The sequence below is a fragment of the Pelodiscus sinensis genome, chromosome 3 (genome assembly GCF_049634645.1).
Source record: "Pelodiscus sinensis isolate JC-2024 chromosome 3, ASM4963464v1, whole genome shotgun sequence".
Lineage (NCBI taxonomy): Eukaryota > Metazoa > Chordata > Testudines > Trionychidae > Pelodiscus > Pelodiscus sinensis.
In genome coordinates, this window is record NC_134713.1 from 30,830,236 (window position 1) to 30,855,283 (window position 25,048).

The 25,048-nt window shown below is 43.3% G+C and overlaps 1 long non-coding RNA gene across 2 annotated transcripts in view; it reads left to right on the forward strand.

Annotated features, from left to right (window-relative positions):
* LOC142827578 (uncharacterized) overlaps nt 1-25,048 on the forward strand; it is a 48,001-nt gene that overhangs the window by 21,621 nt on the left and 1,332 nt on the right. The window lies entirely within an intron of this gene.

The window sequence follows — 25,048 nt, forward strand, 5'->3', positions numbered from 1 at the left end:
TCCGGGTGGGTAGTTGAGGTTTATAAATAACATAAGATCATGTTAAGATACTTGTTACTATGTAACAAAGTAAAGTCAACCATTCCCAGTATCATAACTTCAGGCATCATATTGAACTGATTAAACATGCTTTTAGAGGTAAATGAATCCCTGCTGCAACTTCAGTGTAAGTAGAATTGCAAGGTGGCTGTGAAGTTTAGAATATGGTTCTTTTCCCACATGGCTTGATCATTGTGAACACACATTCCTACTTTGAAAAATGAAGATTTGTCATTTGTAACCTGATACTTCATTTTGTGGTAATTGTAACTACAAATTAAGAAAATACTCAGCTTTCAAATCTGTCTTAGATTTTATTAATATGACAGATAATGAATGCTGCCAGATAAACATTGGGTCTCTGTTTGGAGTCTTGTGCTTTAACATCCAGTGATTTGCATAAAATTTTAAAAAAAATTATCTTCAGCTATGACAACTGAAACAATCATCATCTATATAGCAAGTCTGTGTCATCAAAGATAGGATATCTTGTTCTTTATTTGAATTAATTGTTCTTACAGGAACATAGGAATTGCACACAGTTTGCATTACAAAAAGTAAGTTGTACTCTGGTGATGTTCTAGGGAATTATTTATTTATGCAGGGTCCTTGTTATGGAGTCCCTCTCAGTATTTGTCAGAATAGCTCACAAACATTGGAGCTGAGACACAGAAACTAAAGGTGCATCTACATAGCACCCTAGTCTCCAAGTAAGATACACAATTTGCATACCTTAATTCAAATCTATTTGGAAATTTGGTGCATCTACACGGTGCCAAATTTTGAAATAATGCACTGTTTCAAGCCATCTCTTGTGCAATGAGGTTTACTGGGATGGCTAACTAGCATGTATCCATTACTTGAAAAAATATTTCAAAATAACAGATGGCTTGTGTAGATGTGGGGTAGCTATTTGGGGACATCTCAGGTATCCTGAAATAGCTGTGCAGTGTAGACATACCCTAAGGGACTTTCTCAAGATTACAAAATGAGTCTGTGGCAGGGCTAGGAACTGCACACAGTTCATAGAATCATAGAACTGGAAGAGACCTCAGAAGGTCATCAAGTCCAGCCCCCTGCTCTAGGCAGGACCAATTCCAACTAAATCAACCCGGCCAGGGCTTTGTCAAGCTGAGACTTAGAGGTGTTTAGGGATGGAGATTCCACTAGTTCCCTAGGTAACCCATTCCAGTGCTTCACCACTCTCCTAGTGAAATAGTTTTTCCTAATATCCAACCTGGACCTCTTCCACCACAACTTGACATCATTGCTCCTTGTTCTGCCATCTGTCACTACTGAGAACAGCCTCTCTCCATCCTCTTTGGAACCTCCCTTCAGGAAGTTGAAGGCTGCTATCATATCCCCCCTCATTCTTCGCTTCTCCTGACTTAACAGACCCAAGTCCCTCAGCCTCTCCTCATAGGTCATATTCTCCAGCCCCATAATCATTTTGGTTTCCCTCTGCTGGACCCTCTCCAATGCGTCCACATCCTTTTTGTAGTGGGGGTCCCAGAACTGGACACAATACTCCAGATGCGGCCTCACCAAAGCCGAATAAAGGGGAATGATGACATCTCTGGATCTGCTGGCAATGCTCCTCTTAATGCAACCTAATATGCCATTAGCCTTCTTGGCTACAAGGGCACACTGTTGACTCGTATCCAGCTTCTCATCCACTGTAACCCCCAGGTCCTTTTCTGCAGAACTACTACTTAACCAGTTGGTCCCCAGCTTGTAACTATGCTTGGGATTCTTCCGTCCCAAGTGCAGGACTCTACACTTGTCCTTGTTGAACCTTATCAGATTTCTTGTGGCCCGATCCTCCAATTTGTCTAAGTCATTTTGTACCCTATCTCTGGCCTTAAGCGTATCTACCTCTCCCCCCAGCTTAGTGTCATCCGCAAACTTGCTGAGGGTGCAATCTATCCTCTCATCCAGATCATTAATAAAGATATTGAACAAAAACGGTCCTAGAACCGAACCTTGGGGCACTCCACTAGAAACCGACCGCCATCCTGACATCAAGCCATTGATCACTACCCGCTGGGCCTGGCCTTCTAGCCAGCTTTCTATCCATCTTACCGTCCATTTATCCAATCCACAATCCTTTAACTTGCTGGCAAGAATATTCATAGAATAATAGGACTGGAAGGGACCTCGAGAGGTCATCGAGTCCAGCCCCCCGCCCTCAAGGCAGGACCAAGCTTCGTCTACACCATCCCTGACAGATGTCTATCTAACCTGTTCTTAAATATCTCCAGAGAGGGAGATTCCACCACCTCCCTTGGCAATTTATTCCAATATTTGACCACCCTGACAGGAATTTTTTTCCTAATGTCCAATCTAAACCTCCCCTGCTGCACTTTAAGCCCATTACTCCTTGTCCTGTCCTCAGAAACCAAGAGGAACAAATTTTCTCCTTCCTCCTTGTGACACCCTTTTAGATATTTGAAAACCGCTATCATGTCCCCCCTTAATCTTCTTTTTTCCAAACTAAACAAGCCCAGTTCATGAAGCCTGGATTCATAGGTCATGTTCTCTAAACCTTTAATCATTCTTGTCGCTCTTTTCTGTACCCTTTCCAATTTCTCCACATCTTTCTTGAAATGTGGCACCCAGAACTGGACACAGTACTCCAGCTGAGGCCTAACTAGTGCAGAGTAGAGTATTGTGGGAGACCATATCAAAAGTCTTGCTAAAGTCAACGTATATAACATCCACTGACTTTCCCATGTCCACCAAGCCAGTTACCTCATCATAGAAGCTAATTAGATTGGTCAGGCATGACTTGCCCTTTGTGAATCCATGCTGACTATTCCTAATCACTTTCCTCTCATCCAAGTGCCTCAATATGGATTCCTTAAAGATCCCTTCCATGATTTTTCCAGGAACCGAGGTAAGACTGACCGGCCTATAGTTCCCTGGATCATCCTTTTTCCCTTTTTTGAAGATGGGCACTACATTTGCCTTTTTCCAGTCATCCGGGATTTCCCCCGATCTCCACGACTTTTCAAAGATAATAGCCAAAGGCTCCACAATGACATTTGCCAACTCCCTCAGTACCCTCGGATGCACTAAGTTCTCTTGTGCCTAATCCTTTCAGGACACACCTGATATGCAAGTCTCACCATTATAAATCTTTAATTCACTGTTGTGGTCTTTGTTTAACACTGAAGCGTCTCAGGGATCATAGTAGCTCGTTATGCTGAGTACAGGAAACCACTGTTCCCTCTGGTACTGTAGTAGGGTGATACTAATGTCAGCGGCTGCCATTTCTGAAAAGTTGGGTGGGATGCAAACTTGCATATCATTCCTGTTTCAGCCTCCCTGCTGTCTGGGAATGGAGTGGTGGAAATATCCTGGAGGGTGGAATGGGATAGGGAGTGTTTCAGCCCGGTCTGGGCAGGGATCAGTACCTACCTTGCTGTGCACATAGACCCAGACCAGGTCTTTGCTGCTTCTTGTCCAGCCAATAGGGAGAGAGGGTGTGGCACTGACAGTGTGGTATTAGGAGCCCTGGGCTGTCTGGCCAGCCTCATGGTGGTCTCTGTAAGCCTGGGGGAGACACTGTAGCACTGGCTAGCAAAGCTGTGAAAGTTGGGGAGGAGGGCATAAGAAACAAGGCCACATTCCCGAAAGTGTATGTGTGGAGCTTGCCCGAGTTCTTGGATGTAGTAAGAACTGCACTGGCAGTGGAGAAGTGAGTGGTGATCACTGAAAGCTGGCAATGCCAGATAACTATTGATCAGTCAGGAGTCAATTTGGAGTTGGGAAATCCACTGTGGTGGTTGCAGTGATGCAAGTGTGCAGGGCCACTAACTACATCTTGCTCTGAAAGGCTGGCTCTGGGAAATGTGCAGTACATAGTGGATGGTTTTGCAGCAATGGGATTCCTTTATTGCAGGGGGTGATAGATGGCACACACACCTTTATTTTGGCATCAGAGTACCTTACCACAGAGTGCATCAATGGAAAAGGCTATTTTTCTACAGTATTGTGAGCACTGGTGGATACCAGGGACATCTATGTGGATGGTCAGGAAAGGTGCATGATTCATGCATCTTCAAGAATGCAGGCCTCTTCAGAAAGCTGGAAGCAGGGACTCTTTCCAGACCAAAGGATTCCCACTAGTGATGGTGAAATGCCAATAGTGATTCTTGGATACTCAGCTTTCCCTTCTCTTCATGACCTCAGCAAGGAGCACTTCAACAGCAGGGGCGGTATGACAGTGGAATATGCTTTTGGTCATTTGAAAGACCACTGGCAATGTCTAATCATGAGATTAGCCTTCAGTGAGGAAAATATCCCAATGGTTATATCTGTCTGCTGTGTGCGTCAAAACATCTGTGAAACAAATGGAGTGAGTTTCTGCCACTGTGGAGAGTGAAGGTGGAATAACTGTCTACTGATTTTTGAGCAGCTAGATACCAGGGTTAAAAGACCTCAACAGGGAGTTATATGTCTCCAAGAGGCTTCAAAAGACAAATTTAATCGTGATCCACAGTAGTGTGCTCTGCTGGGCATTGATTTTAGCACCCTGGTATGAATCTTGTAAATGAGTGCTGAGTGTGTAGGAATATAACATTGCAAATGCACCTATTGATATTCTCTGTAAATGATGTCTGCTCCAGCCAGCACATGTTGTGAATTAATCAAGATAAATTGAGTTTCCACAAATACATGCAAACAGATATTTATAACTGAATGAAACATTATAAATACAGGAAAGAACCATTGGGCGGGTGGGGGAGGAGTCCCTTCTGTTTCACGAACACATACTGACCTGTGCGACATGGTTGGTGTATATATGGCTGCAGTTTCTTATACTGTCTTCTGTCTTGGAGTGGCAAGGTAGGAAAGTGGACCAAGATACCACATGAAGTGTGTGTGTGGGGGGGAGAGGTACCAGAATGCAGCTATCTGTGGACTTCAGAGAGAGGCAAGAATGGGTATGTTGTCGACCTTTAGGTTCAAGATAAGAATATAAGAATAGGTCAGACCAAAGGTCCATCTAGTCCAGCATCCTGTCTGCTGACAGTGGCCAATATCAGATGCCCCAAAGGGAGGGAACACAACAGGTAATCCTCTTGTGACTCCTCTCCTGTCAACCGTTTCCGGACAGAGGCTAGGGACACCATTCCTACCCATCCTAGCTAATAGATTCATGGAGGTTAGATCCATCAATAGCTATCTAGCTCTGTTTTGAACCCTGGTAAAGTTCTAGCCTTCCCAACATCTTCTGGCAAGGAGTTCCACAGGCTGACTATACACTGAGTGAAGAAAAACTTCCTTTTATTTGTGTTACACCTGCTGCCTATTAATTTAATTTGGTGACCCCTAGTTCTTATATTGTGAGAATAAGTAAATAACTTTTCCTTATTCACTTTTTCCACACCAATCATGATTTCATAGAGCTTTATCATTTCTTCTCTCCCCTCCCTCCCCCTCTAGTCTCTTCTTTACTAAGTTTAAAAGTCCAAGTCTTTTTAATCTCTCTTCATATGGGACTCATTCCAAACCCCTAATTATTTTTGTTGCCCTTTTCTGAACCTTTTCCAATGCCAATAGATCTTTTTTGAGATGAGACAACGTCTGTATGCAGTATTCATGATGTGGGCATACCATGGTTTTCTATAGAGGCAATAAAAAAGGGATACAGAATAAGAGAATATCTTAATGATTCCTAACATTCTCTTTGCTTTTTTGACTTCCACTGTACATTGAGTGGATGTTTTCAGAGAACTATCCCCAATGACTCCAAGATCTCTCTTGAGTAACTGTAGCCAAATTAGTTCCCATCATATTGTGTATAAATAGTTGGGATTATTTTTTCCAATGTGCATTACTTTACATTTATCAAGATTAAATTTCATTTGCCATTTTTTTTGTCCAATCACTTAGTTTGGTGAGTTCTTTTGAAGCTTTTCCATCTGCTCTGGTCTTAACTATCTTGAGCAATTTAGTATCATCTGCAAATTTTGCAACCTCACTGTTTACCCCTTTCTTCAGATCATTTATCAATAAGGTGAATAAGATTGGTCCCATGACAGACCCTTGGTTACCAGTCTATACTTGCCAGGATCACCTCAAGACCCCTTTTTAAATATTGGTGTCATGTTAGCTATCTTCCAGTCATTAGATACAAAATCTGATTTAAAGGATAGGTTACAAACCACACTGAACGGTTCCACAATTTCACATTTCATATTAACAAGGTGACTTGTTAATGTTTATCAATTTGTTCCAAAACCTCTTCTAATGACACCTCAATCTGGGACAATTCCTCAGATTTGTGACCTAAAAAGAATGGCTCAGATTTGGGAATCTCCCCAATAGTCTCAGCTGTGAATACTTAAGCGAAGAATTCATTTTAGCTGCTCTGCAATGGCTTCATCATCTTTGAGTACTTCTTTATGATCTCGATAGTCCAAGGGCCCCACTGGTTGTTCAGCTGGGTTACTGCTTCTGATGTACTTAGCTGTTTAGACACACTCAAAATATTTATTTCGAAATAACTTTACCAACGTCTACACAGCCAAACTATTTCAAAATTAAATTGAAATTGGCATTATTCCTCATGGAATGGGGTTTACCAATTTTGAAATAAGCCCTCTGCTATTTTGAAATAAGCGCTGTGTAGACGCTTATCATATATATATATATATATATATATATATATATATATATATATATATATATATAAATTAGTAGCCCAACGTCTGAGAGTCTATAATGCTGTAGCATTACAGTCTTGCCTGTGGGGGGCACTCTTGCCTCCTGACGAGGTGCTTGGCTGAGTTCTGTGCCGCTCAGCCAGGCTGCAGCGGGGGAGCAAGTGGCCGTCTGGTGTCCATAGTCCCCATGCAGCACCCCTGTGCTGCATGGGGAGTGCAGACCTCAAACGGCCGCTTGCTGCCACTTGCTTCCCCCACCGTGGCCCGGCTGAACAGTGCAGAACTCAGCCGAGCGCCACGGTGGGAGGGGAAGGGGCAACATGCCCAGGAGAAGCACCAGGGTGCCCGGGGCAGCTCCGGCTCCTTGCTGCAGATGTCCTGAGTGCTGTGGTGTCCTGATTGAGGGCAACCAGAGCACACAGAGGAAAATAATGCTTTGCTATCCCTCAGCGAGGTAAGCAAGCAGGGAAACCTTAACTGACTGTCCAGTGTGTGTGTGTGTGGGGGGGGGGGGGGGGGGAGAGTCCCTTTCAGTACAGGTCTCAGATACCTTGTGTGGCTGCTGCCTGAGGCTAACTCCTGTCCTGATGCCCTGCCAGAACTGGTTCTGTCTGGCCTTAAATGGGACACAGCATCCTATCAGTGTGGACATGCTATTTCGAAATAACAAAACGCTATTTCGAAATGCATTTTGTGTCTAGACACGTTATTTCAAAATAGCCGTCATTTAAGTTCTCAAGACATTTTATCTCTGCATCCCATCCTGAGGTGATGTGTACCTAGTCAATATGAGATTATTTGAAATCCCCTGCTATTATTGAGTTTATTTTGATAGCCTCTCTAATCTTCCTTAGCATTTCATAGTCACTATCACTGGCCTGATTGGGTGGTCAATAATATATCCCTATTGCTATAGCCTTATTATTGGACCATGGAATTACTATCCATAGAACAGTTTGTCTTATTTAAATTGTTTACTTCAATTGTTAGATTTTACATTTTCTTTCACAGTGCCACTTCTCCAACCACATGATCTGATCTGTCCTTCCCATATCTTTTTATACCCTCGTATGACTGTCCCATTGATTTTTTTTCCTCATTCCACCAAGTTTCTACTATATCAATATCCTCTTTTAAAATGAGGCACTCTAGTTCACCCGTCTTATTATTTAAACTTCTAGTATTTGTGTATAAGCACTTTAATAATTTGTCACTATTTGTCTGCCATTTCCTGATATTAGACATTTTCATTTGATTGTCTCATCTGATCTCCCCGACTAGAACAAAGCGTATCTCTATTAATAGATCCTCCCCTAAGAGATGTCTCTGTCTGATCCGTGTGTTCCTCCTGTAGACTTTTCCCCAGCCCTTAGTTTAAAAACTGCTCTACAACCTTTTTAACGTTAAGTGCCAGCATGTTCCATGTTGGTTTAGGTGGAGCTCATCCTTCCTGTATAGGCTCCCCCTAACCCCAAAGTTTCTCCAGTTCCTAATTAAACTAAATCCCTCCTCTCTACACATTGTCTCATCCACACCTTGAGCCTCTGAAGTTCTGCCTACCTGGCTGTGCACATGGAACTGGAAGCATTTCAGAGAACGCTACGCTAGAGATCCTGGATTTCAATCTCTTTCCTAACCACTTAAATTTAGCCTCTAGAACCTCTCTCCTACCCTTCCCTATGTCATTGGAACCTACCTGTACCACAACCACCGGCTCCACCCCAGCACTACACATACGTCTATCTAGATGTCTTGAGGGATCCACAGCCTTCACATCAGGCGGGCAAGTCACCATATGGTTCTCCTGCTCATCACAAACCCAGCTATCTATGTTTCTAATAATCAAATCCCCCATTACTAACACCTGCCTTTTCCTAATGACTGGAGTTCCCTCCCCTGGAGATGTATACTCAGTGCAAGAAAATACCATAACATTCTCTGGAAGGAGGGTGCCAATTGTGGGATCATTTCCCTTTTCTCCAGTTGATTTTTTTCCTTTCCTAAGCCTTTCGTCCTCCTTAACAGCACAGGGGCTGTCTGACTGGAGCTAGGACAGTTCTTCAGTGTCCTGGAAAGCCTCATCTATGTACCTCTCTGCCTCCCTTAGCTCCTCCAATTCAGCCACCCTGTACTCCAAAATCTGTATGCAGTCTCTGAGGGCCAGGAGCTCCTTGCATCAAATGCACACATACTCCTCCTGCTCCTGGAGTAGCTGCCCTTGGAATAGCTGCCCTGTTTTCAAAGCTCTCTAGCATGTCTGTTGTTTTCTTGAAAAGGTCTAACATCCTCTGGATGTCTCTTGTTGTTCTCTTCTCTACTCTGTCCTTGTCCATGCTGTCAGTAGGGGTGATTCTCCAAGCTCCCTGATTGGTATACAAAGTGACTTGCAGGATCATTTGGAACATACCATCCTGTGTCCTCTTCCTTTTCCTCCTAATCTGACTAAGTTGCTCCACTATTGTGGCTGGAGAGATTCTTCGGATCACATTTCCAGCAGCAAAAGATACGAGTACTCCTATGCATGGAGTGTATTCACAAGATAAAATGGAAAGTTAGCATACTGAACTCCTTTTAATGCACATACATCACAAGCACTACATCTCACTTCTCCTTGGGATTCATGGGGCACAGCAGCAGTTCCAATCATGAGTACAGTCTCAAGGGCCAAGTTAGGACAGTAAGGGGAGTTGGCAGGGTAGCTCATGGGCATGACTACAGCCATAGGGCACTATTTTCTACAGTCAGTGGTAAATTTAGCTGATATTTCACTTCTAAGGGCTTAAGTATTGTCTTTGTGGGTGCTCTGGGTGTAGAGAACCCACAGGGAATAATTAGTAGGTGCAGCACACCCACCAGCAGCTAAGCTCCCTCCTCTGCTTATCTTATGACTGCTGCCTGGTGGCCCCCTTGACCTACCTCCTCCCCCCCTCCGTCCTTTCTAGTACCTTCCATCTTCTGCAGAACAGCTGTTCTGTGGTGTTCAGAGGCTCTGGTAGGGAGCGGGAGGAGTGGGGACATGACACTCAGGGGATGGTATGGAAAGGAGTATGTCTGGGGTTGGGAGTTGGGGGAAGGGGTGGAGTAGGGGCAGGGCCTGAGTCAGAACAGGGGTGCTGAGCTTCCCCCAACTAGAGCAGAAAGTGGTACCAATGCATGAGAGTAATGGATGCTGACAGGGAAGTCTCCTGAATGCATCTGTCACACTGTTACCTGTGTGCTGCAATGAGGACTGCTGAAATAATTGCTGACTAGCATGGGAAGTATCCTACCATCAGAAGAAATAAGTCAGCTCTCCACAGAAACCTGTGGCTGGGGATTGAAGCCTACCCTCAGGATGGCTTTCTCAAGATCAGTAGAGAAGATTTTCCCGGTGTGCATAAATTGTTCTGCAGGGCTCCCTTTGCTGAACTGTACAGGGGAATAAGAAGTAGACAGTGGTTATTTCACTACCTCTTCTAGCATGAATAAAACTATGTAACAGTTGGATTCTTGTAGTATCACAGCGAACTGCACATTCCTTCCCCTTCATCAGGCTCGCTCATGTTGGATTGTAGGGACTTCCTTGACTGTTCGGGAGTCAAAAACAGGTCTCACGCCAGTCCCCATACTATTCCTCTCTCATCCAACAACACCTTACTGTTCTCTTTGAGAGCCTGTGACTTATGCTCCACTGAAGTATCCATGGATCTCTTGGGCATGGTGGTAGTAGTGTCTCTGCTGAGGATGTCATGCAGCTCATTGTAAAAGCAGCAGGTCTGTAGCTCCACAACTTTTAGCCCCTCTTGGCTACGGGTACACCTACCACAGCTCCTTCACGTTCACATGGCGCTGCTGTGGGTCCTTCTTGTAGCTCTCCAGTCCCATGCCCTTAGAGATCTGCTTGTAGATATCAGTGTTTCTATGGCTGGCTTGGAGCTATGCTTGCACAGCCTCTTCTCCCCACATACCCAGTAGATATACCACTCCAGGCATGTGTTTGCAGTGTGGAGCTGGCATGGACAGCTGGGCAGCTGCTAGATGAGCTCTCCACACTGAGCAAACAAAATGAGGAATTTCAAAAATGTGTGAGGCTATTAAAAGAGGAGGGACATGTACTTGAGCATTGGTGTTCTAAACTGTGACCAGAGCAGTCATAATGGGGCATTGTGGGACATTGCCTGGAGGTCACTAAAGTTGCTGTAAAAGTGTCTACATTGATACTGCATCAGCCTAAGCACTAGGTGCCCCAAAGTAGCTAAATTGACATAGCATGAGGGTTATATCAGCAGGATTTTAGGGTGGATGCTTAGAGTTAGACTGATGAAAACTGCCTTTTGTCTGTAGGAAAGGCCAGGCCTAAGCTTCTGTATTTTGCAACATTTCCTGTCAGCCCCAGTAAAATACATTTTTTCCCCTTAGTCATATATATAGTAGCCCAATGTCTGTGAGTCTGTAACTCTTGAAATGCTGGCTGTTCCCTCTAGGCAGCCCGTGCTGCATGGAGAGTGCGGGGCCCAAATTTCAAAAATGTGTGAGGCTATTAAAAGAGGAGGGACATGTACTTGAGCATTGGTGTTCTAAACTGTGACCAGAGCAGTCATAATGGGGCATTGTGGGACATTGCCTGGAGCTTGCTCCCTCGTGGCAGCAGAAGCCAGCCGAGTACCATGGTGGGAGGGGAAGGGGGGCATGGCGGTGATGTATATGGCCAGGGGCGGGGCCTGGAGCTGCTGTCACACTGCACGTCACCACCCTGCCCCCCTTCACCTCTCACCATGGCACTCAGCTGACTTCTGCGCCGCTCAGTTGGGCCACCATGTGGGAGCAAGTGGCACAAGCAACCGTTTGGCCTCCGGCCTCTCCATGCAGCACAAGGAGCATGGAGCCCAAATAGCCATTTGGGCTCCATGGTCCCCCGAGTGAGAGGCAGGAGAGGGAGGAGAGCTAGGAAAAAACTTGAACAATAAATGGTACTGCAGCACTTTAAGACTAACGGAAAATGTAGATGGTATCATGAGCGATCATTGGCACAACCCACTTCAAGCACCGATGGTCTTTGCCTCTAGTACATGGAATGTTACTGCCAACCTAGGGGCCTGGAGTATAGAGTAGCCTCAATATGGCTTTCTCTACACTCTATTTTTTTGCAGAAGAATAGAGGCATAAGGATCTTGCGCAAAAAGGGGGTTTGTCCACACTGCTTGCTTTTTCTCAAAAACCTCTTGTGCAAAACGGATTGGAAGAGATTATGCAAATGAAGTATGAGAAAATGCTAACGAGTGCTTCATTTGCATTGCCTCTACGAACTTTTTGCAGAAGTGTAGACATAGCCTATGGGTTAGACATAAGTTACTGAGCAAGGAACAGTTTTTTTGATTTTTCCCTTGGATCAGGCTGGGATGCAGATTGAACCAATTCACAATATGGGCCTAAAGAAAGTTTTCTTTGGAAGACATCAGTGGCTCTCCATTGGGTTCTCAGCTATCATGAAAATCTGCCCCCCGCCCCCCCCCCCCCCGTAATAATACATACATAGCTGTAATGTGCTTCCTCTATCCATGAATAAATACCCAATATAAAAACCCATGTCTTTAGAAAAACAATTGGGCTGCGTCTAGACTGGCATGATTTTGCAGAAATACTTTTAACGGAAAGTTTTTCTGTTAAAAGTATTTCCGCAAAAGTGCGTATAGATTGGCACGGATGCTTTTGCGCAAAAAGTGCTTTTGTGCAAAAGCATCCGTGACCAGTCTAGATGCGATTTTGCACAAGAGAGCCCCGATCACCATTTTCCTGAGGGGGAGCATAAAAACATTACAAAGTCAGTGCTCTTGCGCAAATTCAAGTGGCCAGTGTAGACAGCTGTCAAGTTTTTGTGCTTTTGCGCAAAATCTTGCCAGTCTAGACGCACCCTTGTTGTCCACACCTGTAAATTCAACTACTGTATTTTTTTTAAAAGACTTTGCTTTTCATGGTTGCTGTGAAGCTGGAAAAAGCCAACCCTAGAAGCTCAAAATAAAAAGCAATTTAAAATATATTATGACTTTTTGGGGCACAAGTCATGATTTTTTTTCAATGTTGAGATTAGAAATATTCATACAAAACACACTAATATTCACACATTCAGCTCTTACAATCTGATATCTTTATCATGCATGGTTTAATACGGCATAAAGATTACAGAGCAATCTGTGTGGATCTGATTTGCTTCTTTGGAAATCAGTGGGAGCCTTGTCAGTCATTTTCAAAGGCAACAGAACTGAACGAAAGCCAGCTTCTTACTCTGCTCTTTGTTATATCCATTCAGCCTCATTGATTTATGTGGATGTGCAAATTGTTACTGCAGCTTAGTGTCTATTCATCTGTAACTAAGAACTACAGAAGAAAATATATTTATAAAAGATGTATTTTATGCTGTTTGAGAGAAACAAAACATGTTTTAAAAATATCAAACTTTCCCATTCAACTCTACTGGTCAAAAAAACTATTTTTGAGAAGCTCTTTCACTACCTGGAAAAACACCAGCCTTTCCTTTTGAGCTCAGGATTTACCAAAGTCTGCTTTTAAAAAAGGTACTCTAGGCTATTTTTTTAAAAAAAATTTACGACTGCAAATAGCTTCACAAATCATTCATGGACCTGATTTCAGAGGTGGAGAAGGCTTGCAGCTCTCACCAGCTATATTTGAGTTGGGGGTGACCAAAACATCTGAAAAATCAGGCCCTCTACACTCATTTCTTGTCCATGCATCTGATGAAGTGGATCTTAGCTCACGAAAACGCGTGCCCAAATACATCTGTTAATCTTTAAGGTGCCAGGGACTCCTTGTTTATTTTACATACTTTTGTCGTCCCTTTGTATTGAGGGAAAATAGTTTTTTTTTCTGGACTGTTTCAAACTAAACTTAAGAACACTGAAAGGAACTAAAATAAAGGAACCCAAAGGGTTAGTTTCACCTTGTCTGCTTAGCTATTGCCTTCATAAATCAAAACTAGACCTCAGATAAAGAGGCTGCACTTCTGGTAGTTGTTTGCAAAGCAGTTATGGGGCCATGGCAAACCAAACAACATGTTCATTGTTTCAGCCAGACCCAGTGCCTTTTAGGCTGATCCTCTGCTGCCTCTTCCAGCTCTCTGGACAGAGAAGCAAAAATGAGGCAAAATATATAGTTTGATTGCTGTTTTCTCTTGCTCACTAATCCCTGAGTAACTCAATTTTGAGGATTGGAGTGCTACTTTGTTAGGACTGTTTTTAGGAAAAGTTACATATGGCAGGAGGGGGTCTTGTAAATAGAGGGGTTCTTTTAAAAAAGGGTCAGACGCAGCAGGCACTGTTTTGAGCTTACAGGGACCCTTAGGGGTTTTGTTTCGTGTTTGCATTTTCAGTGCAATGGGTCAAATGGACTGTTACACCTGTATAGACTTGCTATAACATAATTGCTGCATGATGCTTTAGGCAGGAGCGATATTTAAGGTTTTCGGTGGTGGGGGGCTGATCAGTGCATGCTGTGAGGCCCAGGAGGAGAAGAGTGAGAGCATGTGTGGGTGGACTGAGGACAGAAGCTTCAGCAGTGTTACCGAGCATGTTCAATATAAGCCAAGCACCAGCTGAGGTGGGGAACAATCCCATCCACCCTCCTCCTAGCCTGCACACATCATCTCTGTCCAGGGTCTAATAGGCACTAGAAAACTCTACTTTTTGACAGACAACTTAGCCATTAGATGATAGGAGCACTGTATCTAATTCCTATATAAAAGAAAAATTGTTGGGCCCATTCGGCTCTAACACTAACACATTCTGACATCTTGTGGTAAGTCACTTAAAGGACACTGAGAATAGTGATAGAAATGTAGCCGTGTTAGTCTGGTGTAGCTGAAACAAAATACAGGACTATGTAGCACTTTAGTCCTTAAAGTGCTACATAGTCCTGTATTTTGTTAAAGGACACTGGTTAGCCTTAAAATGTTAATGTATAATCTGACTTTGTTGCTACCTCTTTGGAGAAAGAGCCCAGGAGTGCTGACGGCATCTGTCTATCTCCACTCTGGAACGGGAGTGGAGGTCTAGTGTATTACAGAAAGGGGGCAGATACATTTTATCTCTATATAAGAACATCAGAATGACCACACTGGGTCAGACCAATGATCTTCCTAACCCTGTAGCCTGTCTTCTAATAGTGGCCAATGCCAGGTGCTTCAGAAGGAATAAATAGAATAGGCAATCATCACGATATCATCAGCCCTTTCCCAGTTTCTGCGAAACAGAGGCAAGGGACCTCATCCCTACCCATTCTGGCTAGTAACATTGATGGACCTATGCTCCTTGAACTTATATTGTTCTGATTGGAACCCTGTTATAGTTTGGGCCTTTGCACCGTTACATGGCAAAGAGTTCCACAAGCTGACTGTAAAAAAAAAAAAAAAAAGGTTTTAAATCTGCTGCTGATAAATTTAATTTGGTCAACTTTTTGTGTGTTAGTGAAGAAATGAATAACATTTCCTTATTCTGTTTTTCCATGCCATTCATGATTTTCTAGACCTCTAACATATCGCCCCACCCCTTTAGTAATTTCTTTTCCAAGTTGAAAAGTCCAAGTCTTGTTGCTCTCTCCTCATATGGAAACTGTTTCTTACCCCCTAATCATTTCTGTTGCCCTTTTTGTACCTTTTCCAGCTTCAATATATCTTTTTTTTAAGACGAGGTGACCAGATCCGCATACAGTATTCAAAATATGGGCATACAATGACTTCATATAGAGGCAATATGGTATTTTGTTATCTTAGCTATTCCTTTCCTAATTCCCAACATTCTGTTAGCTTTTTAGTTTTTAGACTGCCACTGCACATTGAACAGATATTTTCAGTGAACTATCCACAATGATTCCAAGGTGGGATTTTTTTTTAGTGGTAACAGCTATTTTAGACTCCATGATTTTTGTATCTATAGTTAGGGTTATATTGTACATGTGCATTGTGTTGCCGAGTCGCACAGTTTTGTGAGATCCCTTTGTAACTCTTTGCAGTAAGCTTCGGCTTAGTCACTGTTCATCTTTTTTTTTTTTTTTTTCAAGAACATTTATATGATTTAACAGCAGTCATCCAAATGCAAATCCCAACAGCACAACACTCATTCCTACTCTTCCCCCCGCCCCCATCTTTTAAGTGGAGTGCCTGGCAATGTTTTCATGATGATCGAACAATCCTGAAGTTACTGGAATGCCCACCCTTTTGTTTTTAATCACCTGCCTTCCTCTTTTTGTAAGACTCCCTGTCCTAAAGGCAAAGCTGCAAGCAGCTCAAACTCTGTTGCATTTAAGCACTGCCTCTGGAATCAAGTCATGGGCTTTAAGCAGACCTCGAGTATGAAATACAAGAGTTCCAACTTCAGGGGGGCTACTGCCCTCCTAATTCCCTATACATGGTGGTTTGTCTTTAGGTATTTAAAATGAGAGCTGTTTAACCAGAGCAGAGACAGTTATGACACTAACATTTTCCTCTTTGTAAACTCAGGCTCCATGCAACATTTTTTAAAACAGTCTTTATTTACTTTGATAAAGAAGAAAAATCATGACTTTGCCATGAAGAATTAAAGCTCTTATTATGACTCCAATCCTATGCCCACCTGCTGGGATTTTTGTGCTGTCTGATAGAGGCTAGTTGGGCTCCTCGGGAGCTTATTGCAGGAAACCTCATTTCATAGTAGGCACATATGAACTGATGGGCTTAAGAATACCTATATGGGGTTAGACCAAAGATCCATCTCGTCTAGTATCCTTTCCTCATAAGGAACCTGTTTCCTATCCCTAATCACTTTTGTTGCTCTTTTCTTCTAATTCCAGTTTATCCTGAGGCAACTGGTCGGTGTGAACCCAGATGGCTTCTGGCCAGGTGACCCCCCCCCCCCCCCACATACCTGGGAAAGGGTTGGGGCAACCCTCCTTCATCCCAGGACCTGCCTCTCTCCACTCCTGCTTTGCTCCTTCCCACCTTGCTCTGCCGCCTTCTTCCTCTTTCTTATTCTTGTGCCACCCCTGCCCCACCTCTGGCCCCAACTGAGATGGCCCTGGGACTAGTGGGGCCAGCGCCAGCAGCAGGAGTCTGTCACTGCCCACCGCCTGCACTCGTTGGCAGTGGCAGAGTAAGCCAAGCAAGACAGTCCCAGTTGTTTTGCTCTCCGAGTGGAGTTGCTCCACTTTCCACTGGGGAGTGCAGAGGTGGTCCTGCCCCCTCCCCAGAGCAGCATGGCCAGGAAAGCAAAGCAGCTTGGGCCATCTTGCTCCGCTTCCTCTGCTGCTGCTGGTGAGCGGGAGAGCGGGCAGATGCTAGCCCCTCCCATTCACAGCATTTGGGAAACATGTAACCCCTTGTGCCCCCCAAATGTTGCCCCTGTCTTTATCTTCTCCTTTGTGTTGACAGTGTTATGGGTGGGCCCTTGCTGTGAGTTTACTTTGAATCTAGTAAGACTCTCTATGATGTTTGTTCAACAGTCAATCATAATGGCCCCCAATTCTCTCTCCAGTTCTGAAATTTCAAACTGAATATTAAGTTTAGAAAATTATTGGTTCTGTGGCCCTTCTTGCTCCTCTCTTACTCTGGCATCCCTCATAAAAAATTAATTATAATCAGCCTTAATGATACTCTCCTCTGCCTGGGTTGCTTTTTCCTTGTTTAGTGCAGTTCCCTTTTTGAAGGCTCTCTATCCAAAGCAAATAAACTTGTATCAAAATCAAACATGGCTGTAACAATCTGCCAGGTTCAATTCAGCCTCCTTTAAGCTATTCAGTAAGGAGGGGAAGGGGGAAGAATGTGATGACTTCATAATAATGAAGCAGTGGGTGACATACTGAGGGAAGAGGAAGTGGTTGCTTTTGTGCTCTTATTTAAAGTAGAAATGTAGAATAAAATCCTAGGAGCAAATTCTGTTTTGTTTACCCTGAGTTAAATACAGAGATAATGCCATAGTCTAGAATTGCATTTCTGAGAATTTTCAACTGGAGTAAGCTGCAATAGATCTGGGCCTTTAACAATAAAGGTTGTTTATACCTTCAGGCATTTATTCCATACCTGGACCAGTACATTGGACCATATAGTGTCTTCCGCTTACTAATGTATGTAAACAGTACAGAACAACATTTTCTCTTGTCCAGAAAAATCGAATTTTGACAAAACAAACTCTAAAGATGTTTCCCAACCCTGAACAGATGCAATGAAGTGAGAATGCACTGTCTTTGTATTAGAAACTGTATTGTGCCTGTTAAAATGTGAAGTGTTTTTGCTGATGAATCAGGTTTGATGGGCACAGTCATACATACATACATTTCAAAACTTTCTCCACTGACTTGCATACTTAGAATCATAGAACACTAGAACTGGAAGGGACGAGAGGTCATCGAGTCTAGTCCCCTGCCCTCATGGCAGGACCAGTACCATCTAGACCATCTCTGATAGATGTCTATCTAACCTGCTCTAATACTTCTCCTGGGTGGTTTTTATTCCCCCCCTTCCACTCCTCCAAAACATACTAAATTTATTTTTTAGGAAGACCATGAGGATCACATCCCCAGGAGTGTGAATTATTCAACAAAACAGACCAGAGCTCATGCAGTGGGAGGTAGAATCTTCCCTGCCCTCATGAGCTAGGGTGGTATCCCTATTCATTCAGGGTTGTGAGCTAGTGTGCTTTAAATGTAGTGGACAGTCTCACATCAACTTCACTGGGAGCTAGATCAACATCCCAGCACTTGGCTGCTCTACTAAGATGTAGCTGTGGGGTCTGTGGTGTGAGCTCAAACTATTCAACTTATTTCACTTAGGTCACCAATCTCTTTCAGCTGCTAAGGCACAAAGCGGCTGATTCACCCCAGGCTGAGCTGTACTTGGGGGACTGCCACATTGCTTATAGCAACAGCCCACTGATATCACACTGCTCAGCTTCAGGGTAAGTGGTAACAGATAAGGAGTGGTTTGACTTAGAAGCAGAGACTTTGCATAGTTAAAGTTCAGTGCTAGCACGCCATCATTAAGTCCTGGACCTATTTCCTTCCCTCCTCCATATTCCCCGATGGAAATTGGAGCTAGGGTAGGCTGGCAGACATGGACTCCTCTACTTCATGTGCAAGGGCAACTCTCCACTGGTCCCTTCAGGAATCAACACCGACACTTTTTGGCCCTGGAGGATGAGTGGCACCAAGTGCATGTAGCAGCCTGGAGAATCACTAGCTACCCATGGTAGGTTACTGCTACCCATGGTAGGGTACTGCATGGGTTTTGTGCTGAGGGGCCCCAGCTAATGTGGGACCCTTGAAAGATTGTTGCACCTCTGGCCCCACTGGCCTGCCCCTCCTCTTCCCCCTGAAGCCAGAGCCCGACTGGTGGTAAAGCATATTCTTCCCCTCTGACATGGAGCTGGGCAAGATGTTTGGCAGAGTCCTCCTCCTCCCCTGCTATGTGGAGGTGGCTCAAGCCCCCATCTATACTGATGTGGGGCTGGCCCAACCCCTGCCACTTCTCCTCACCAGCTCCTTTTTGGCAAAACTGGGCATTTATCCCATTTGCTTTTGCCAACTGATCACCAATTGGCAAGAGCAAATGGAATACATGCTGGCTGTGTCTAGACTACATCCCTTTTTCATAAAAGGGATGCAAATTAGACATATCGCAATTACTAATGAAGCAGAGATTTCAATCTCCCCTGCTTCATTAGCATAAAAACGGCTGCCACTTTTTTCCGTCTCGGAGCTTTGCTGGAAAAAAGCGCCAGTCTAGACGCGGATCTTTCGGAAAATAAAGCCTTTTCCAAAAGATCCCTTATCCCCCTTAAATGAGGGATAAGGGATCTTTTGGAAAAGGCTTTATTTTCCGAAAGATCTGCGTCTAGACTGGCGCTTTTTTCTGGCAAAGCTCCGAGACAGAAAAAAGCGGCAGCTGTTTTTATGCTAATGAAGTGGGGGAGATTTAAATCCCCGCTTCATTTGCAATTGCGATATGTCTAATTTGCATCCCTTTTACGAAAAAGGGATGCAGTCTAGACACAGCTGCTCAGTTTGGCTACCAAAAAAACCCCAAGGTATCCAGGGTGCAGAGATTGGAGGGGGGAACAGGAAGTGGGGACTGGTGGCACGGAGTGGGGTGAGAGACCCAAATGTTCGTTGTGCCCAGGGACACATCATGGCCCTGTGCTAGCTACTTACCTGTAACTTTGGAGGTGAAATGCTCTAAACTCAGTTCCCAAATCTGCTTTTAATTAAAATTTAAATTAGGAAAAAGTTTACAAACTGTGCTTATCTTTATTATGTATGTAGTAAACAGTAAACCTTTAATTGAAGTTTGTGTTTAAAATGCTCAAAGAGTGCTAAGAAAATGCCTGAGTAAGAACACTGAGCCTAATTGTCACCTCCCAAAAAACCTCTAGGCAAGGAAACAAATGGCTGGAAACTCAGCAAAGCAAAAATCATGGAGTTTCCTTTCCATTCTCCCTTCCAAGGCGAGGGATTTAAAATTCACCCTTTGTGGAAGAGGCGTAGCACTGAAACCAGCGTAGCCCCAGGCTCTGTGGGGGAAAATGAGGATTGATGTAGAAACCCACATTCATGTATTCTATTCAGTAGCTGCTCCTCGTCTCCACCCCTAATGGCCCAGATGGTCTCATCCCCAAAGTAGGCCTCAGGCTGGGCTTTTTTGGGCTTCAAGGGAGGATGAAGCATATTGTGGAGCCCTCCCTCTTTTGCACTGTCCGACCCTGTTTTCTTCTAATAGACAAGCTATAAGCAGGGGGGAGCATCAATGGATCTTTATTGCCTTCCTTTGAAATATCCATTTGTTGCTAGCTTGTGATAACAGTTGATGTAGCAAATAGGAAGAGAGTACCACTTTTTTTGTTCTTAAAGCTAAATCCTTGGGCACCACAAGCACATGGAAAACAGTGCCTGTCATTCTCAAATGCTGGTGCTTAGAAGCCTGGAAGTCTGAGAGTGTGTCTACACTATGCAGTTTTTAGCAACAAGGCTGTCAACACAGCCCTGTATCTATAAGTCGGGGTAAGCAGGTCTTTACTAATCAAATGTTGAGTGTGCCTCCATTGGCGCTGGTACTCCTAGTCTTTATGGGGAGTAAGGGAAGTCAATGGGAACATTTGATCTTTCACTGTGAGTCTGGTACCAAAGCTTGGCTTAAGGTATGTTAACACCAGCTACATTTTTACATAGCTGGAAATGCGTACCTTAAGCGGAATCCCCTGTGGTGTGGACCTGGCCTTATGAAAACATAAGAATGGCTATACTGGGTCAGACCAAAGGTCCATGTAGCCCAGCATCCTGTCTGATGGCAATGGCCAATACCAGATACCCCACAGGGAGGAAATACAACAGGTAATCCTCTTGTGACCCCTCTCCTGTCACCCATTCCTAGACAAAACAGAGGCTAGGGACACCATTTCTACCCATACTGGCTAATAGCTATTTTGATGGACCTAACTTCCATGAATCTATCTAGCTCTTTATTGAACCTTGTTAAAGTCCTAGCCTTCACCACATCCTCTGGCAGGGAGTTCCACAGGCTGACTGTGTGCTGGGTGAAGAAAAACATCCTTTTGTTTGTTTTAAACCTTCTGCCTATTAACTTCATTTGGTGACCCCTAGTTCTTATATTGTGGGAATAAGTAAATAATTTTTCCTTATTCACTTTTTCCACATCATATAGACCTCTATCATATCCCCCCTTAATGTCCTCTTTTCTAAGCTGAAAAGCCCACGTCTTTTAATATTCTCTTCATATAGAATCTATTCTAAACCCCTTATCATTTTTGTTGCCCTTTTCAGAACCTTTTCCAATGCAAATATATCTTTTTTGAGGTGAGGCCACCACCTCTGTACGCAGTATTCAAGATGTGGGTATACCATGGTTTTATATAGAGACTATATGTTATTCTCTGTCTTATTCTCCATCCCCTTTTTATTTATTCCTAACATTTTATTTGCTTTTTTTGAGTGTCACTGCACACTGAGAGGATGTTTTCAGAGAACTATCTACAATGACTCCAAGATCTTTCTCGAGTAGTTTGTAGCTAAATTAGTTCCCATCATATTGTGTGTATATATAGTTGGGATTATTTTTTCCACTGTGCATTTCTTTACATTTATCAACATTACATTTCTTTTGCCATTTTGTTGCCCAATCACTGAGTTTAGTGAGATCTTTTTGAAGCTCTTCACATCCTGCTTTGGTCTTGACTGTCTTGAGCACTTTAGTGTCATAGGCAAATTTTGCCTCCTCACTGTTTACCCCTTTCTCTAGATTATTTATAAATAAGTTGATAATAGGAGGGGTCCCAAGCAGACCCTTGGGGGAACCCCGCTAGTAACCTTTCTCCACTCCCAAAACTTACCATTTATTCCAACCTTTGTTTCCTGTTTTTTAACCAGTTATCAATCCATTAAAAGATCTTCCCTCTTATCCCATGACAACTTACTTTACTTAAGAGCCTTTGGTGAGGGACCTTGTCATAGGCTTTCTGGAAATCTAAGTATACTATATCCTTTGGATCCCCCTTGTCCACGTTTGCTATAATGTAGCTTAGGGAATGGCTACACCTCCGTTTTTTGTGGAAGATATGCAAATTGCATTTGCATTTGCATATCTTGTTCCGATTCTTTTTGGGGAAGAGGTTTTGCCGCTATTTGGCCCCATGTAGATGGGGCCAAATGTTGGAAAAATAACCTCTTTTGCAAGATCCCTTATTCCTCATAAATTGAGGTTTACAGGATCTTGCAAAAGAGGGTTTTTTCCCCCCAACATTTAGCCCTGTCTATCCGGGCCTAATAGCAACAAAACTTCTTCCTCAAAAAGAACCGGAGGAAGATATGCAAATGCAAGTGCAATTTGTATATCTTCTTCCACAAAAAATGGCAATGTAGCCGTAGCCTTTCTTAGGTGAGGTAAATTTCTCCCTTCTTTAAGAACAATTCTGCATGTTAATGTGAGTAAAGTGCATGGAGGTGCCAAATTCAACCTCGAGGTAAGTTTTAGTATTGCTGCAGGCCATCTTTTACTCCAATTACATTGTCATTTTGATTGTGTACCGCAGTAATGGGCAACCTAGCCTAGTGAGTGGGCTGTATAAGTGGCTCCCTTTTCATTTCAGTGAGCCACATGATTGTTGTAACCAAACTTTCCCAGGATAGGGTAGTTTTGCTAACCACTTTTACATACTTAGAATTTGTGGGGTGTGCCTATTGAACTGTAGCAGTGCTTTGATTGGACACAGAGCACACTGCTCTCACAATCAATGTTGTATGCAATCAGCATGCACCTCACCTTAGGAGTCCTTGCTCTGTGTGTGCCACTTTAGTAATACTGGTAAGAGAAAACTATATAGGTGAAAACCAGTGGAATCTGGTAACGCTGTGGTTGGGCAATGGTAAACTAAATGTCTCGTGGCCTACACATAAAACCCTGAATGGGCCGCAGGGTGCTCACCAATGATGCAGAGTTTGGACTAGTATACCTAGACCTTCTTTGCCACATATAGGGGATATTAGGGACCCTGAGCTGTCACTTGCTGCTCCTTCACTGACTCTCCTAGGCTACATCTACACTGCAGCACTATTTTGGGATACTGGAGGTATCCCAAAATAGCTATTCTGCATCTCTTGAGCTTGCCTGTTATTTTGAAATATAATGGGCTCACTAGTCCGATGTCCCTGTAAACCTCATTCCATAAGGAGTAAGGGACCTTTTGGAATAGCGATGTATTTCAGAATAAGTGCTGTGTAGACCCTGCCAAATTTTGAAATAAGCTACACAATTTGAGTAGCTCAAATTACGTAGCTTATTTTGAGCTAGGGGCGTAATGTAGACACACCCCTAATGTTGTCACTCTCTCAGTACAGAGGTCCCTCTGCTATTGACTTCCTCTCGTTCAGCTCGTTGTGGGCCTCACTAGTCCGATGTCCCTGTAAACCTCATTCCATAAGGAGTAAGGGACCTTTTGGAATAGCGATGTATTTCAGAATAAGTGCTGTGTAGACCCTGCCAAATTTTGAAATAAGCTACACAATTTGAGTAGCTCAAATTACGTAGCTTATTTTGAGCTAGGGGCGTAATGTAGACACACCCCTAATGTTGTCACTCTCTCAGTACAGAGGTCCCTCTGCTATTGACTTCCTCTCGTTCAGCTCCATTGTGGGCCACGGTGGGTAGAACACTAGCCCTTTGCACCAGGATAAGCTACACTCTTAATAAATGCATTTGTGCCACTAATTAGAGATGCTGTTGGGCTTGCGCTGAATCTTCTTTCTAAAATCCCATGTAACCTCAGCCTTATTGCCCGACACACAACAGAAGGGAAGAGTGCTTTAAAACCAAAAATCATTCCAATATGTTACAGCAGCTTTAAAGGCAGGGTACCTGCAAACCCAAAACTGACCGTATGCTTGAAGTATCATGTATTTCTTATCCCTGTGGGAATGATTTTTCTTTTACACATGAAGTGGACTGTATTACAAACAGCTTGTTAAATGTGTGACAGATCAGCTAGAAACTATGGTTCCTGTACTCTACAGACCTGCACATTTGCTAATAAACTGACTACATATACAAACAGTCTGTCCTAGGGTTTAAGTTCCTATTACACGGGTTCATGTTTCAACATGCAGCCACTCTGTAGTTTGTGCTTTCAGCAGAACAAGTAAGTGAATGCATATGCATTACAATTCCAGACATCATTTCATACCAGATGTGGTGCCTTTATTTTTAGTACTGCAGGAGTGTCTGCTGACCCTTTCTCACCCCATGTCTAATGAAAGATTGACTGCTCTGGGTTTTCTTATGGTAAATTATATATTAGAGGACAGAGAATTTAAAAATTAATTCAAGATTAATTTAAGGATGACTGCACATAGAATTATTTGGCCAACAGATGAAAAATTAAAATTTCACTACAAAGAGGAAAAAATTGTAGAAGTGTCAAATTTTAATCCAATTTACTATAAAGATTGATCATGTCCTGAGACCCTTCTCAGAACCACAATTAATCAGAGTGCTACCCCTTTTCACTTTCTCTGCAAGCTCCCCCAAGCCAAAGGACCACTCCTGCTCTTGAGTAAAATAAATTAGCACTGTACCAAACTGCTCCAAATGCTTGAAAACCTAATGACTGAAACATGCATTTAGGTGAGGGAGAAAAAATAGCCATTGCATGGACGAAGAAAGGGAGGGAGGAGAGAGGAAGTAGCAACCGCTTCTAACCAGATTTACAGGCTTTTTGAAGGGTTGTAACTTTTTTTTTTAGGCAAATGAGAAATGAATCCGAAGCTAGAAAATCAATCTTTCATTTGGGACTCACCCTGTTAAGTTTTAGTGG